Genomic DNA, 13,187 nt, shown 5'->3' with positions numbered 1-13,187 from the left:
ATCAGCTGTCTCCGCAATCTCTTTCACTGCTACTTCCATAGCAGTGAATGTTAGCACGGCCGAGTCTGACTCTGCAGTGCTATTGCGTCTGCGTGAATAGGGCTTCACACAGGCACAGAAAGCCCTGGGTCCTGGCATCCAGCGGAAGGAGTGGGACAGGGCTAAGGGATCTATAAGGATCCCTCTACACAACCCGGGAAGGAATAGGGTGTGGGAACAAACTTCATTTAAAGATGATGAATGCTCCTGCAGTCAAGCTCCGAAAATATAATATTTTCAGAGCTAAATGAATTTAGGTCCCCATACACTAAGCGGGACAGATCGAGTTTGAAAGGTAAGCAAGAGGTGTCAGCAGGGTTGGACTGGCCCACAGGGGTACAGGGGAAATCACTGGTGAAAACCACTGCCTGAGGGCCCACCCACTCCTCTAGGTGATAGGTTCCAGACCTCAAATCATCAATTGTTACTCTATTATATGGTCAGTTACCTGGCGGAGTAGTACCAACGATCATGGGTGATTGGTTCCTTTCTATAGATATTACACCAAGATTTGCTTATTGGTTAACCAAGCATTTGTGGTGGCTGGCCACACCCCTTAACCATGGGCCCCTTCCACTGCATTTCCCTGGTGGGCCCTTCATGCTCCAGTCCGACACTGGGTGTCAGTGATATGCATTACCTTTATAATGAATGGCCCCAATACTTGAGGTGTATATTTGCTAAAGAGTGGATTTTTAGAAATGGAGATGTTACCTATAGCAACCAGATTTTAGCTATTATCTTCTAGAAGATGCTAGATAAATGTTAGGTAGAATCATATTGGTTTCTATGGGCAACATCTCCACTTCTAAAACCCTGCACTTTAGTAACTATACCCCTTAATTTCTACAAAATTAGCTGAAAATGTTAATTTTCACATGCTGCCGGCGGTTCTAATGCCGACAGCGGCAGCCTGGCAGGGGTGAAGATCCCAATCATTAATTTGGGTAAGTATTGCTAATCCTTCTCCCTACCCTAACCCTCCTTTAGGGGTGCCTAACCCTATCCTCCCTCTAAGTGCCTAAACCTAACCCCCCCTTCCCTCGGAGGTGCCTAACCCTAACCCCCCCCCTTCCCCTAGCCTAAACCTAACCTTCCCGGGGGGGTGCCCTACCCTAAGTCACCCCGCGAGCCCTAAAACCCCCCCCCCGAGGCTGTCCGCGCCCAGCTTGCCTTTGTTCGGTATGCCAGGCATCGGGCTCCCGGCGTAGGTCTAATGACAGACATCAGGATTTCGATGCCTGTCATTAGTACCTTGCTGGGATTAGACAGTCGGGAAGCCGGCGTTCGGCATTTCGACTGTTGGCTTCCTGACTCCATCTCGTAAGAATTAAGTGATGATGAATGGACCCTGTCACTAGACTAGATACACCACAGATCAACCTCTCCGATCCACCTGACCTACAGGCGGAGCAGAGGGAGGGAAAGCCAGTAGTGGGAGCTGAGAGCGGGTGTGGGGGAGGGAAAGCCAGCAGTGGGAGCTGAGAGCAGTGTGGGGGAGGGAAAGCCAGTAGTGGGAGTTGAGACCAGTGTGGGGGAGGGAAAGCCAGTAGTGGGAGTTGAGACCAGCGTGGGGGAGGGAAAGCCAGTAGTGGGAGCTGAGAGCGGGTGTGGGGGAGGAAAAGCCAACAGTGAGAGCTGAGAGTGGGTGTGGGGGAAGAAAAGCCAACAGTGGGAGCTGAGAGCGGGTGTAGGAAGGGGAAGCCAGTAGTGGGAGCTGAGAGCGGGTGTGGGAAGGGGAAGCCAGTAGTGGGAGCTGAAAATGGGTGGAGAGAGGTGGCCAGGAAAAGAGTGAGTCATGGGAGCTGAGAGCTGACAGGGGAGCTAAGAGGCGGCTGAGGGAGGGAAAGCAGACCGTATGAGCTGAGAGTCGCTGTGGGAACTGAGAGCCGACCCTGGATGCTGAGAGCTGACCCTGGGAGCTGACCCTGGGAGCTGAGAGCTGGTGTGGGAGCAGAGAGCTGGCCGTGGGAGCAGAGAGCTGGCTGTGGGAGCAGAGGTGGCCAGAGGACTAAAGAAGAGAGTCTCTTCCTGGCTTTTCTCTATTTCATCAGGTAAAATTACACACAACACCATCCAGGGATGGTGTTATCTTTGTCTTCTAATGTACATAAATGCTATAACTGCACAGCCCCCACTAAATCCAAAGGGGGCTGCAGGATAATGAATGGAGAAACGAAAATGCTGAGAAACTGATGATTTCTTTGCACTTTTCAAAATATATAGAAAAGTGTAGCTTTCTCCAGCTAAAATGATTTTAAGTGTTCACAAGCAGGTCCCTAACTACCTTATATCAGGTGTGAGGAGATCAGACACAGCCTCTTCCTGCTAGCATAGGTAAGTACCTGGAGAGGGGTGGCTGCTAGGGTGGGGTTGAGATGTATATTAATATCATCATGGGGGCTGGGTAGGAGAGTTATAATGTTTTGTACGGGGGGGCTGGATTGTGTATTAGTAGCATGTTAGATGTGGTCTGTATTAACTTTATGGGGTTGTATATTTATGTTGTATTGGGGTATTTTGAAGTTTTTGCGTATGTGCTAATGTTTTGGAGGAGTAGAGAGATGATGGAGGTGTATTTTTTTACTTATGCACACAAAAACAGATGACTGACTGATGGACTGTACGTGAACGACAAAAAAACGATTGACTGAATGAGATACAACCACCCCTAATGTTGTACGCGCCTTTTTCCACTCACCCGCCGACGCAGCGGCAGTTGCTGAGTTGGAGCTGGGTCAGGGTACTACTGCACTGCGCTGACTGAAAGTTGGTCATTCGAGTTCCAATTTTTTTAAACGATGTTATCAATGCTGGGCATACACTATACAATTATCGGGCCGATCCACCATATATCAGCGGATTGCCCCAATAATTGTACTGTGTGTGCAGCCGATCAGTGCTAAAATATCGATCAGTTAGGCATGCCGGATCGTCCAGCATGCCTGCCCGATGCTATATTGTGTAAGGTAAATGTCGGCCTCATCGGGCAGTATATGCCCAGCCGTGGCCAACCGACAGACATTTCCCCTGTCTCTTCGCAGTAAACAGGGAAATATCTCCTCCGCAGAGGAGGAGCGCAAATATCGGGGCCAATACGCTGGGGCCCATTAATCATTGAATATTTGAGGTAAAATCCCCGAAAACACCCGTTTTCGTGGGTTTACCTCAAATATTAAGTATCTCCCTCATGTATTAAGGAGGGACCACATTGATTACTCCATTCCCGCAGGCAGCCACACCACCCATATGTTTCTATGGGGGATGCGATGATGCCAGATTTACCAATATCCAGAATGTGATGCATTCTCGATATTGGCCCCCTCAGCTAACGCCATATGAATATGGAGTTAGCCGCTGTAGCCTATGGCTACACACCGCATAATTAGCCGGCGGAAGGTTCCTCCGGAACTCTCCCCCAGCAATGGCCGCCAGTCACCGGGACTGCGCAGTCACTGCGGCAGCTCTCCGGATACATTGCAGGGACGGCTCCTTTCAGAGCCCGTGTCCCTGCATGTCCCAGATGAAATATCCAGCCGTTATGATCGCATTTTGCAAGCGATCATGGGCGTTACTGACATGCCCTGATCACATTGCAAAAGCTAACATTAATAAGTGGGTCCTATTGTTAGATATCCAACAGTGTAGGCTTGTGATATCTGCAGGCTGTCATATAAAATGTCTGTCAGACTGACAGACATTTTATGTGGCAGTGTATGCCCATCATAAGGGACCCACATAATTATGAATTGCGATTATTTCCTGTGTATCTGTTTTAAGAATCCGAGAACCAGTTGCCCAGAAGAGGTGATCGGTAGATTGCAGAAGAGTCAAGCAGCGATAAATAGTTAGAATATACACCCACACAAACTTTTTATTTATATACACAAATACACACAGGGAAAGGAGAGCTGACCCAGTTCCTTTCCTAGATCACCATGCGGTCACATTCTTTATATGCATGCGTACTGTACCTCCTTTGTCTGGTAGGATGTATAAGCCCTTAAATTCTATATTTCAAACCACTTTCACTGATGGGCAGAGCCGTTCCTAGCCAAATTAGTGCCCAGGGCAAGATTTTTGCTGGTGCCCCAAACTCCATGTGGGGTCCTGAAAAGTGGTGTGCCCACACGGAAGGTGGTGTGGCTCAGCACCCCTTATCCAGCAGAGCACCCCTGGCCTCATTAATTATGCACCCCTTTACCAGCAAAGTCAGCACAACACAGCACCCCTGCCTCATTAATTATGCGTCCATCCCTTTCCCTGCACAGTACCCCTGCCCAGGCTAACCCACCCAGCTTCTCTCAGTCAGTCAGATCCAGGCTACAGAATCACCCCTCTGCCCCCAGTTCCCCCTCTTCCACCTGAGATCTCAGCTTCAGATTATCAGATAACTTAGCTAAGAGATAAAAAGACAGTGACTCACTCTCTGGGAGTGGAACTGACTTTGGCCGTCCCTGCTGCAGCTCCTGTCTCTCCTAACCTGACAGTGGGAGCTGGGCGGCGGCGCTAAATGGAGCCAGAGCCATTAGCTCAGCAAAGGCCCATGGGTGGATTGGCTGTGGCTGGGCATCTGCACAATGCCCTCCTGTGGCCATCTTACTTGTAGCAGAACGAGTTTCTGCGCATGCACAGAAGCTCAGATACAGAGCTGAGATACGATCGAGATAGCCAGTGGAAGTGGTGGGTAGGTAGATGGTAGTCGCTGGTGCCGTCACAGCTGTTAGGGCAGGCTCTGCGGATAGGTAGTTGATAGATCACAGCTGAGCTGGGGATGCCCCTAAAACAGGTGCAGATGCCCTAGGCATTTGATTAAAAGGCCTATGCCTAGGGCAGGCTCTGCTTATAGGCAACTGCCAATGATGTATACCTGTCCTCCAGGACAAAATTTGCCAGCCAGCCCCTGGTAGAATTACATAGTACTTCTCAGTGGTGGTTGCAGGGAGGGGGCTGCATCCCTTACCAAAACTTGCCAATGGGAGCTAGCTGACGCAGTAGTCTGGGGGCGTGCTAATCCGGCACGCATGTCGATCACAGAGACCCAGCTGATCCTGAGTTTAATGATCGGTCCCCGGCAGCAGCATTTGGAGCAGGCTTTATTTCAATGTTTAAACGGAACTGCATGGCAGTTTTGGTAAAGGCTGCAGCCCCCAACCTGCAACTGCCACTGATTATATCCATCTTAAAAAATTTATTATATATATATATATATATATATATATATATATATATGTATTAAATTAATTGCTATATAGTTTTTTTGCTTTTAATATGTGGCAGGGGAGAAAAACATAGGGAATGTAGAATTATTCCAAAAATAAATTGGGGCGGCCAGTCCCTTACTTTGCCTGGGGCACTCGGATTCCTAGATACACTCCGAATCCCCGATGGCACTATATAAATATTCAAAAGTTGACCTATTATCATTTTACTGGAACCACTGAGTTAACAAAGTTACCACTACAGGTCAGAATCTTCCTCATTTCACAACCACAGCATGGGGGCATAATTATGCCTTCTAGGGGACATTGCACTACTGTTCTTATATTTTATCATAACATTTATACAAATATATATTCATTACATACATTAAACAGATAATATATAGGCATTATTACCGTATGTGAACACTCAGTTATTAGTCTTGATTCACACTGTTCGCGCAGATAAGAAAACACTCAGGGCCGGCGGTTACAATAGGCAGCTGCCTAAGGCTGCCGGGACCTGATGGGCGACCCGCTGAGGCTGCCTTGGAGAGGGGACATGGTCTTGCCTCTCTCCTGGAAGCCACTCCTGCCACCTGAGACCTCAGAAAACCTGCCTATCCCGGCGGCGGGTGCCTCTCTGCACCCGCTTCCACACCCCATAACTACACCGTATACCGGGCTAAGAGCAGAGAAGAGGGGGAGGAACATTCGCCCCATGCGTGATGTCATCCATCAATGCATCAGAGTTTCAAAGCCATCCGGAGAGTTGCCCGTTACCATGGTGAGTGACTGTAGTTCCGGCATGATTACGTCATATGCTGACTGCGCTCCACCTGTCCTGTCCTCCTGGTCACTTACATACCGCAGCTGGATGCACAGCTTATGCACCGCCCGCCGTCTGCTGCGTGATGAGCGTGTGTGTGGGGGTGAGCGCTGCCCCGGAGCCCATCCCGCTGCCGGTGGTGGCCGGGGCTGAGCCCAGCAGGTATATCGACGTGTTGCTGTGCCCGCTGCGGGCGAGAGGGTAGCAGCTGTACCACGTGGTTTACTTCCCTGGAGACATGCAGGCAAATGCAGACTCTGCGCGTCGTGGAGGTGGGTGCCTGGTTGGATACTGGCTGGCATTAGCCTGGGTTACTGGCCGGCATCAGCCTGGGTAACAGGCTGGCTCTGCGTGGTGTTGCAAATTGAATTCTGCTGGCCTCTGCGATCGTCCAGTGTCAGCCAGTGCAGGGATCATCACCCTATACAGCGTAAGCCTGCAGGCGAGGTGCCCATACCTCTAGGTCTGTCTGGTATTACCCCGTCTCATTCTGTTCCGATAACAATATATATATATATATATGTACATGTAGAGGGGCACTCGCATTATCTGATTCAAATGCCGGGGTGCCATCCATAAAATTCAAGTATACAAGTAAAGACCCCTGTATCCCAGGGACCAGGCGGCACTCGGCGGACTTCAAAAAATGTCAAATAAATTTTAATCCATAAATCGACGTTTCAAGACCTGTGCGGTCTTTTCATCAGGATATACATACATGAATGAAATAAAAATAAACTCACCTATATACCCAAGTGTAACAAGAAAACAACTAACACCAATTGATTACCGTGACCAGCGTCGTCTCGTGGAGCACAGAGTCCGTGACCTCATCACACTGCGTCTAGACCGGCAAAAGATCCCAGCGTTGTCTGGGTAACGGTAGCTAGGCAATGAAAAGACTCCAAAACAAATTGTGCGTTGACCAGGACCACGGACCACTGCTGCTCACCGAGCGGACAGCTGTGGAAAGCACAGACATAACATATTACTACTAAAACCATACTATTACATAGAACCACCCAACATGAATATATATAGAGGCATATATAAAAAAACAATATAATGGTCACATAAACAATCGGAACCCGATATATAGTAAATATTAGACAAAACCCGTAAATCCGGGCAACCTTGTAAATATACAAAAAAATCAAAAATCGCATAGCCATAAAAAACTAGAGATATAGAACAATGAGACCTAGGTTTTGTTTTTTGAAAAATTCAAGGTATACAATATTATATAATATAGAGCAAATGTAAGATGTATAATAGACAGATCGATTATAGGCATGAGTTCCAAGGAAGTTTTTCATTAAGCCCACAAACCTAGGTCTCATCAGCAAAAACATTAGGTGTGGCCAAATCAACTGTTTGGAACATTCTTAAAAATAAAGAAAGCACCGGAGAGCTCAGCAACACCAAAAGGACCGGAAGACCACGGAAAACAACTGTGGTGGATGACAGAAGAATTATTTCCCTGGTGAAGAAAAAGCCCTTCACAACAGTTGGCCAAATCAGGAACACTCTCCAAAAGGTAGGTGTATATGTGTCAAAGTCAACAATCAAGAGAAGACTTCACAAGAGTGAATATAGAGGGTTCACCACAAGATGTAAACCATTGGTGAGCCACAAAAACAGGAAGACCAGATTAGAGTTTGCCAAACAACATCTAAAAATATGAGATATGGTAAGAACTTACCCTTGTTATCTCTATTTCTACGAAGTCCATAGGGTTCCACAGGATACCTTGGGTATAGGTGTGACGTCAGTCGCAGGGCACCAAAGAGTTAAGCTTTCAGCCTCCCAGGATGCACTAGGTCCCCCTCCTATACCCCGCCCCCAGGCCAAGGCACCTCAGTTAGTTACCAAGCCATAGGCCGGAGGAGGAGAAGGAAGAGAGAGAACAAAGATCTGGACACATACAAGAATCACATTCTCACCAGAGGGAGACGGAAAACCGGTGACCAGAGCAAAGCCCATCTGCAGCACAGGTGCGACAGGGCGGGAGTCCTGTGGAACCCTATGGACTTCGTAGAAATAGAGATAACAAGGGTAAGTTCTTACCATATCTCATATTTTCTACTTCAGGGTCCATAGGGTATCCACAGGATACCTTGGGGATGTCCCAAAGCAGTATCCTTTAAGGGTGGGGACGCTCCTGTGCAGAAAGGAGAATCCGCCGCCCGAAGGAAGCATCCTGAGAGGCGAAGGTGTCAAACCTGTAATACCTCACGAAGGTATGGACAGAAGACCACGTAGCAGCCTTGCAGATCTGAACTGCCGAGGCACCACGTCAAGCTGCCCACGAAGGACCCACAGACCTAGTGGAATGAGCCTTCAGAGAAGGAGGGACCGGTAGGCCCTCATGAAGATAAGCTTCAGAAATAGCCATACGGATCCAGGCTGCCAAAGTTTGCTTTGAAGCAGGCCAACCCTTTTTACAGAAGCCATAGAGGACAACAAAGCGTCCGACTTCCTAAACAAAGAAGTGCGGTCCACATAAGTCCTTAAGGCCCGCACAACATCCAAAGAGGCCTCACCCACGGAAAGACCCGGTGAGTTAAAGGCCGGAACAACTATTTCCTCGTTAACCTGAAACTGGGAAACAACTTTGGGGAGAAACTCGGGCCGAGTGCGGAGCACTGCCCTGTTCCCATGAAAAAAAAACCAAGAAAGGGGGTCTACAAGAAAGAGCCCCTAACTCAGAAACACGTCTGGCTGAAGCAACGGCCAGAAGGAAAACAGTCTTAGCTGTTAGCCATTTAATATCCACTGAGCCCAGTGGTTCAAACGGCGGTCCTTGGAGAGTCCTCAGGACCACAGCCAAATCCCAAGGCGCCACAGGTGGAACAAAGGGCGGCTGAATACGGAGAACACCTTGCATAAAGGTGCGCACATCCGGGATTGTAGCAATCCTACGGTGAAACCAGACAGATAGGGCCGAAACCTGTACCTTCAAAGAAGCAAGGCGAAGCCCATGATCTAGTCCCGCTTGCAGGAAGGCGAGAATCCGAGACAGACGAAACTCCCGCGGTGCATAACCTCTCGGTCGACACCACTGGAAGAACGTATGCCACACGCGATGGTATATCCTCGCGGAAGACGGTTTCCGAGCTCGTAACATGGTACACACCACAGAGCTGGCAAACCCCCAGGACCTCAGCATGGCCGTCTCAACAGCCACGCCGCCAAAGACAGCCGAGTCAGGTCCGGGTGAAGACAAGGACCCTGAGACAGAAGGTCCGGTCGTAGCGGCAACCGCAGAGGACTGTCCACGGACAGACCCTGAAGGTCTGAGAACCAGTGCCGTCTGGGCCACGCGGGAGCTATCAACAGGAGCGTCCCTCCTTCCTGTTTGAATTTCCGGATTACCCGTGGAAGAAGGGAGACCGGAGGGAACAGGTATGCGAACCTGAACGTCCACCGGACGGACAGAGCATCCACCAGAGACGCCCCTTCGTCTCTTGTGCGAGACCCGTACACCGGCAACTTGTTGTTGTGCCGGGACGCCATGAGGTCGATTTCTGGAAGACCCCACCTGTCCACCAGTAGTTGAAAAACGTCCGGGTGCAGGGACCATTCCCCTGGATGAACGTCCTGGCGACTTAGAAAGTCCGCCTCCCAATTTAGCACTCCCGGGATGAAGACCGCTGATATGGCCGGAAGATTGCGCTCCGCCCAAACCAGGATCCGAGAGACCTCTACGAGAGCCGCCCGACTGCGAGTTCCTCCTTGCCTGTTTATGTAGGCCACGGTGGTAGCATTGTCCGACTGGACCTGCACCGGGTGACCCTGGAGAAACCGCTGTGCCTGCAGGAGAGCATTGAAGACCGCACGGAGTTCCAAGATATTTATTGGAAGCTCCGCTTCTGTCGGTGTCCACCTGCCCTGGAACAAGTGTGGACCCGAAACTGCTCCCCAGCCCCGAAGACTGGCGTCCGTTGTCAACAGGACCCAATTTGGAACCCAGAACGGACGTCCCTTGTTGAGGTGGGTCATCTTTAACCACCACGCAAGGGACAGGCGAACCTCCGGGGTGAGCACAATCGTCTGGAACTTCAGAGACTGAGGCAGCCCGTTCCACTTGGACAGGATCAGGTGCTGCAGAGGTCTAGAGTGAAACTGGGCGTATTCCACCATGTCGAACACCGACACCATGGAGCCCAGTAACCTCATCGCCGAGTGTAAGGACACCCGGCGGCTGTGCAGACAACTGCGCACCCTTGACTGTAAAGCAGAGATCTTGTCCTCCGTCACGAAGATCCTTTGCTGTCCCGAGTCCAATAAGGCTCCAAGATGCAGAATCCTCCGAGACGGGATTAGAGTGGACTTCTGCCAGTTAATTAGCCAGCCGTGCCGTTGCAGCAGTGCAATGGTCAGGTCCAAGTGGTGTAACAGGAGCTCTGGAGATCCTGCCACCAATAACAGGTCGTCCAAGTACGGCAACATGCGGACTCCTTGCAGCCGCAGAGAAGCCGCCATGACCGCCATAGCGTCCTGTATGTCCAATGACACCATGTAGTCCCCAGGTTCCAGCGCCAGAATGATGGACCGTAGGGTCTCCATCCGAAACTTCGGGACCCGCAAAGACTTGTTGAGTGCTTTGAGGTTGAGAATCGGACGATATGACCCATTGGGTTTCTGTACCAAAAATAGATTTGAATAGAAACCCTGGCCCCTCTGGGAGAATGGAACAGGCACTATAACTCCAGCCTGGAGCATAGTGTGCAATACCTTCCGCAGCTCCGTAGCCTTGTTTCGGTCTGATGGTAGACCCGTGGTGAAGAATCGAGCCGGGGGTCTGTGCCGGAAGGAGAGGGCGTACCTGTGAGAGACCACCTCCAGAACCCAAGTGTCTGTCGTAGTGAACGACCAACACCGGGAGAACTGCAGCAGGCGGCCTCCCACCCTGGGATCCCCCAAGGGGAGACCCGGACCGTCAGGCCGCAGGCTTGTCATCTGGCTTGGGGGCCGGACGTCTGGTACTCCATGCCTGTTTCCGGGGCTTGCCCGATTTCTTAGGGCCAGCCTGTCGAGGAAACGACTGTGGTTTGGGCCTGCCCTGGGCCCTAGATGCCCGAAAGGACGATGGTCCAGAACCAGAAGGAGCAGCGGCCGACGGGAGACAAGCAGATTTGGCTGCCGCCAGCGTGGCCACAATCTTATCCAGATCCGGACCGAAGAGAACTTCTCCGGTAAACGGCAACGCTTCCAGACCTTTCTTGGATCTGCGTCCGCCTTCCAGGATCGCAGCCACAAGGTGCGACGAGCAGCTACCGCTGCTGAAGAAATTCTAGACACCAGAGTACTAATGTCTAGAGCCGCCTCGTTGATGTAGGTGGCCGAATCACGGAGATTGCCAATCAACTCCGCTTGTTCGGCCGGACAGTCGGATTCAAAAGAAGCCTCTAATGAATCCGCCCAGCGCTCCATCGCTCTGGCAACCCAGCAAATGGCCATAGCCGGCCGTGCTGCCCCCCCTGCAAGGGAATAAGCGGACTTCAGGCAGATTTCTACCTTGCGGTCCGTAGCATCCTTAAGGGAGGACATGGATGGCATCGGCAATGTGGCACTACGGACAAGACGGGTCACGTGAGAATCCACCTGTGGAGGGGATTCACACTTAGCAAAATAATTATCCGCGAACGGATAAGACACCGCCAGGCGTCTCTGCGGCTGGTATCTTTTGCCAGGTTGTTTCCACGCCTCCTCTAAATGGTCCACCAACTGACCCGAAAGAGGAAAGACTGTGGCATCGCCCTTCACATCTTTGAAAAAGGCATACTTAGATTTAGCCGCTGGGGGAACTTCGTCCTCAATCACCAAGGCTGTGCGGACCGCCCGAATAAGTCCAGGAATATATACTTTGGACTTAGCATCAGCGTCCTTAGTATGGAAAGGTTCCTGATCGTAAGGATCCAGAATCTCCCCATCATCAGACGTCCCTTCGTCATCCTCATAAGGAGCGGACAGAGACGCCACCGGCCTTTTATGAGGCCGCATCACAGACTCCCCTTGCAATACATCCGACAAGTGCTGTAAAGAACTCGTCAGGGAGTTAACCCACGCTGGCTCCTGAGAACCCGGGAGCGGGGAAATAGGGAGACTGTGGGGTACCACCAATTGTCGTGGGAACCCCTGCATGGGTGACGACACCACAGACTGCTGGGACAAACCCATCGGAGTAAACGCGGGCTGCGGAGCTAACTGGCCCACTAAAGCTGTTAACGCCTGAGCGAAACAAGCCCAGGGCGGCTCCTGTACCGGTGCTGTAACCGTAATAGGCCGCGCCATGGACAACACTGCCGGCAAAGGCCCTCCGCGCTACCCTCCCCCTCCGCTAACGGTACTTTGCACGTGGTACACTGTAGCCGGAGGGGAAAATCACTTTCAGACATGATGGCACCACGTATGTGACCTCTCTCACCAATTAAGTATTAAATAGGCGAGAGACCACCCTGCAGCACCGCACCGCAAGGGCTTTAGCAGAAAGAACAGGGACAGTAATAAAGCTGACAGTTTAGTGAAGATAGTTACAGGCAGCGCTAGCACAGTCACATACAATGCAGAGAAATAACAATTCCTGCACTAACAGCGCTGATCACTCAACTACACAGACACAGGGCCTGGTAGGACACAGCGCTGCATACACAGACCTGAGCCACAGCGGAGGAGAGGTATGCGGGGGGACCCAGACCACGATGCTTCCTTCCAGACTTCCAGCAGCGTTCACCATGCGTTGCAGAGAAGATGGCCGCCGAGGAGCAGAGAGAAGCTGGCCTGGGGGAGGAGCGCTGACACAGGACCAGTCAGCACAGTGCAGAGAGGGCTGTGTGCAGCGGGGGAGGCGCCGGCTGTGAGACAGGGAAGGCGCGCTCCCCTGGCATGCATTTAACCCCTGGGACGCCGCAGCGCTACCGCTCTGCTGCGGTCCGCTGTCCCAGGGGGTAGTGGAAGCGCAGGTTGGTCGCCTGGCTCCACGCTGCAGCCAGTCCCCAGGGAGCCCCCTGCCTGGGGACTTAGGACCATGTGATCAGCGGGGACCCACCGCGGGACCCCGCTGCTTACCTCTGTCCCCCTTGAATCCGGCCATGGTCCGGAGCATCTGGGGTCAC

This window comes from Taudactylus pleione, unplaced genomic scaffold (genome assembly GCF_031769625.1).
Source record: "Taudactylus pleione unplaced genomic scaffold, aTauple2 ptg000408l, whole genome shotgun sequence".
NCBI classification, from domain to species: domain Eukaryota; kingdom Metazoa; phylum Chordata; class Amphibia; order Anura; family Myobatrachidae; genus Taudactylus; species Taudactylus pleione.
This window is presented reverse-complemented; position numbering follows the sequence as displayed.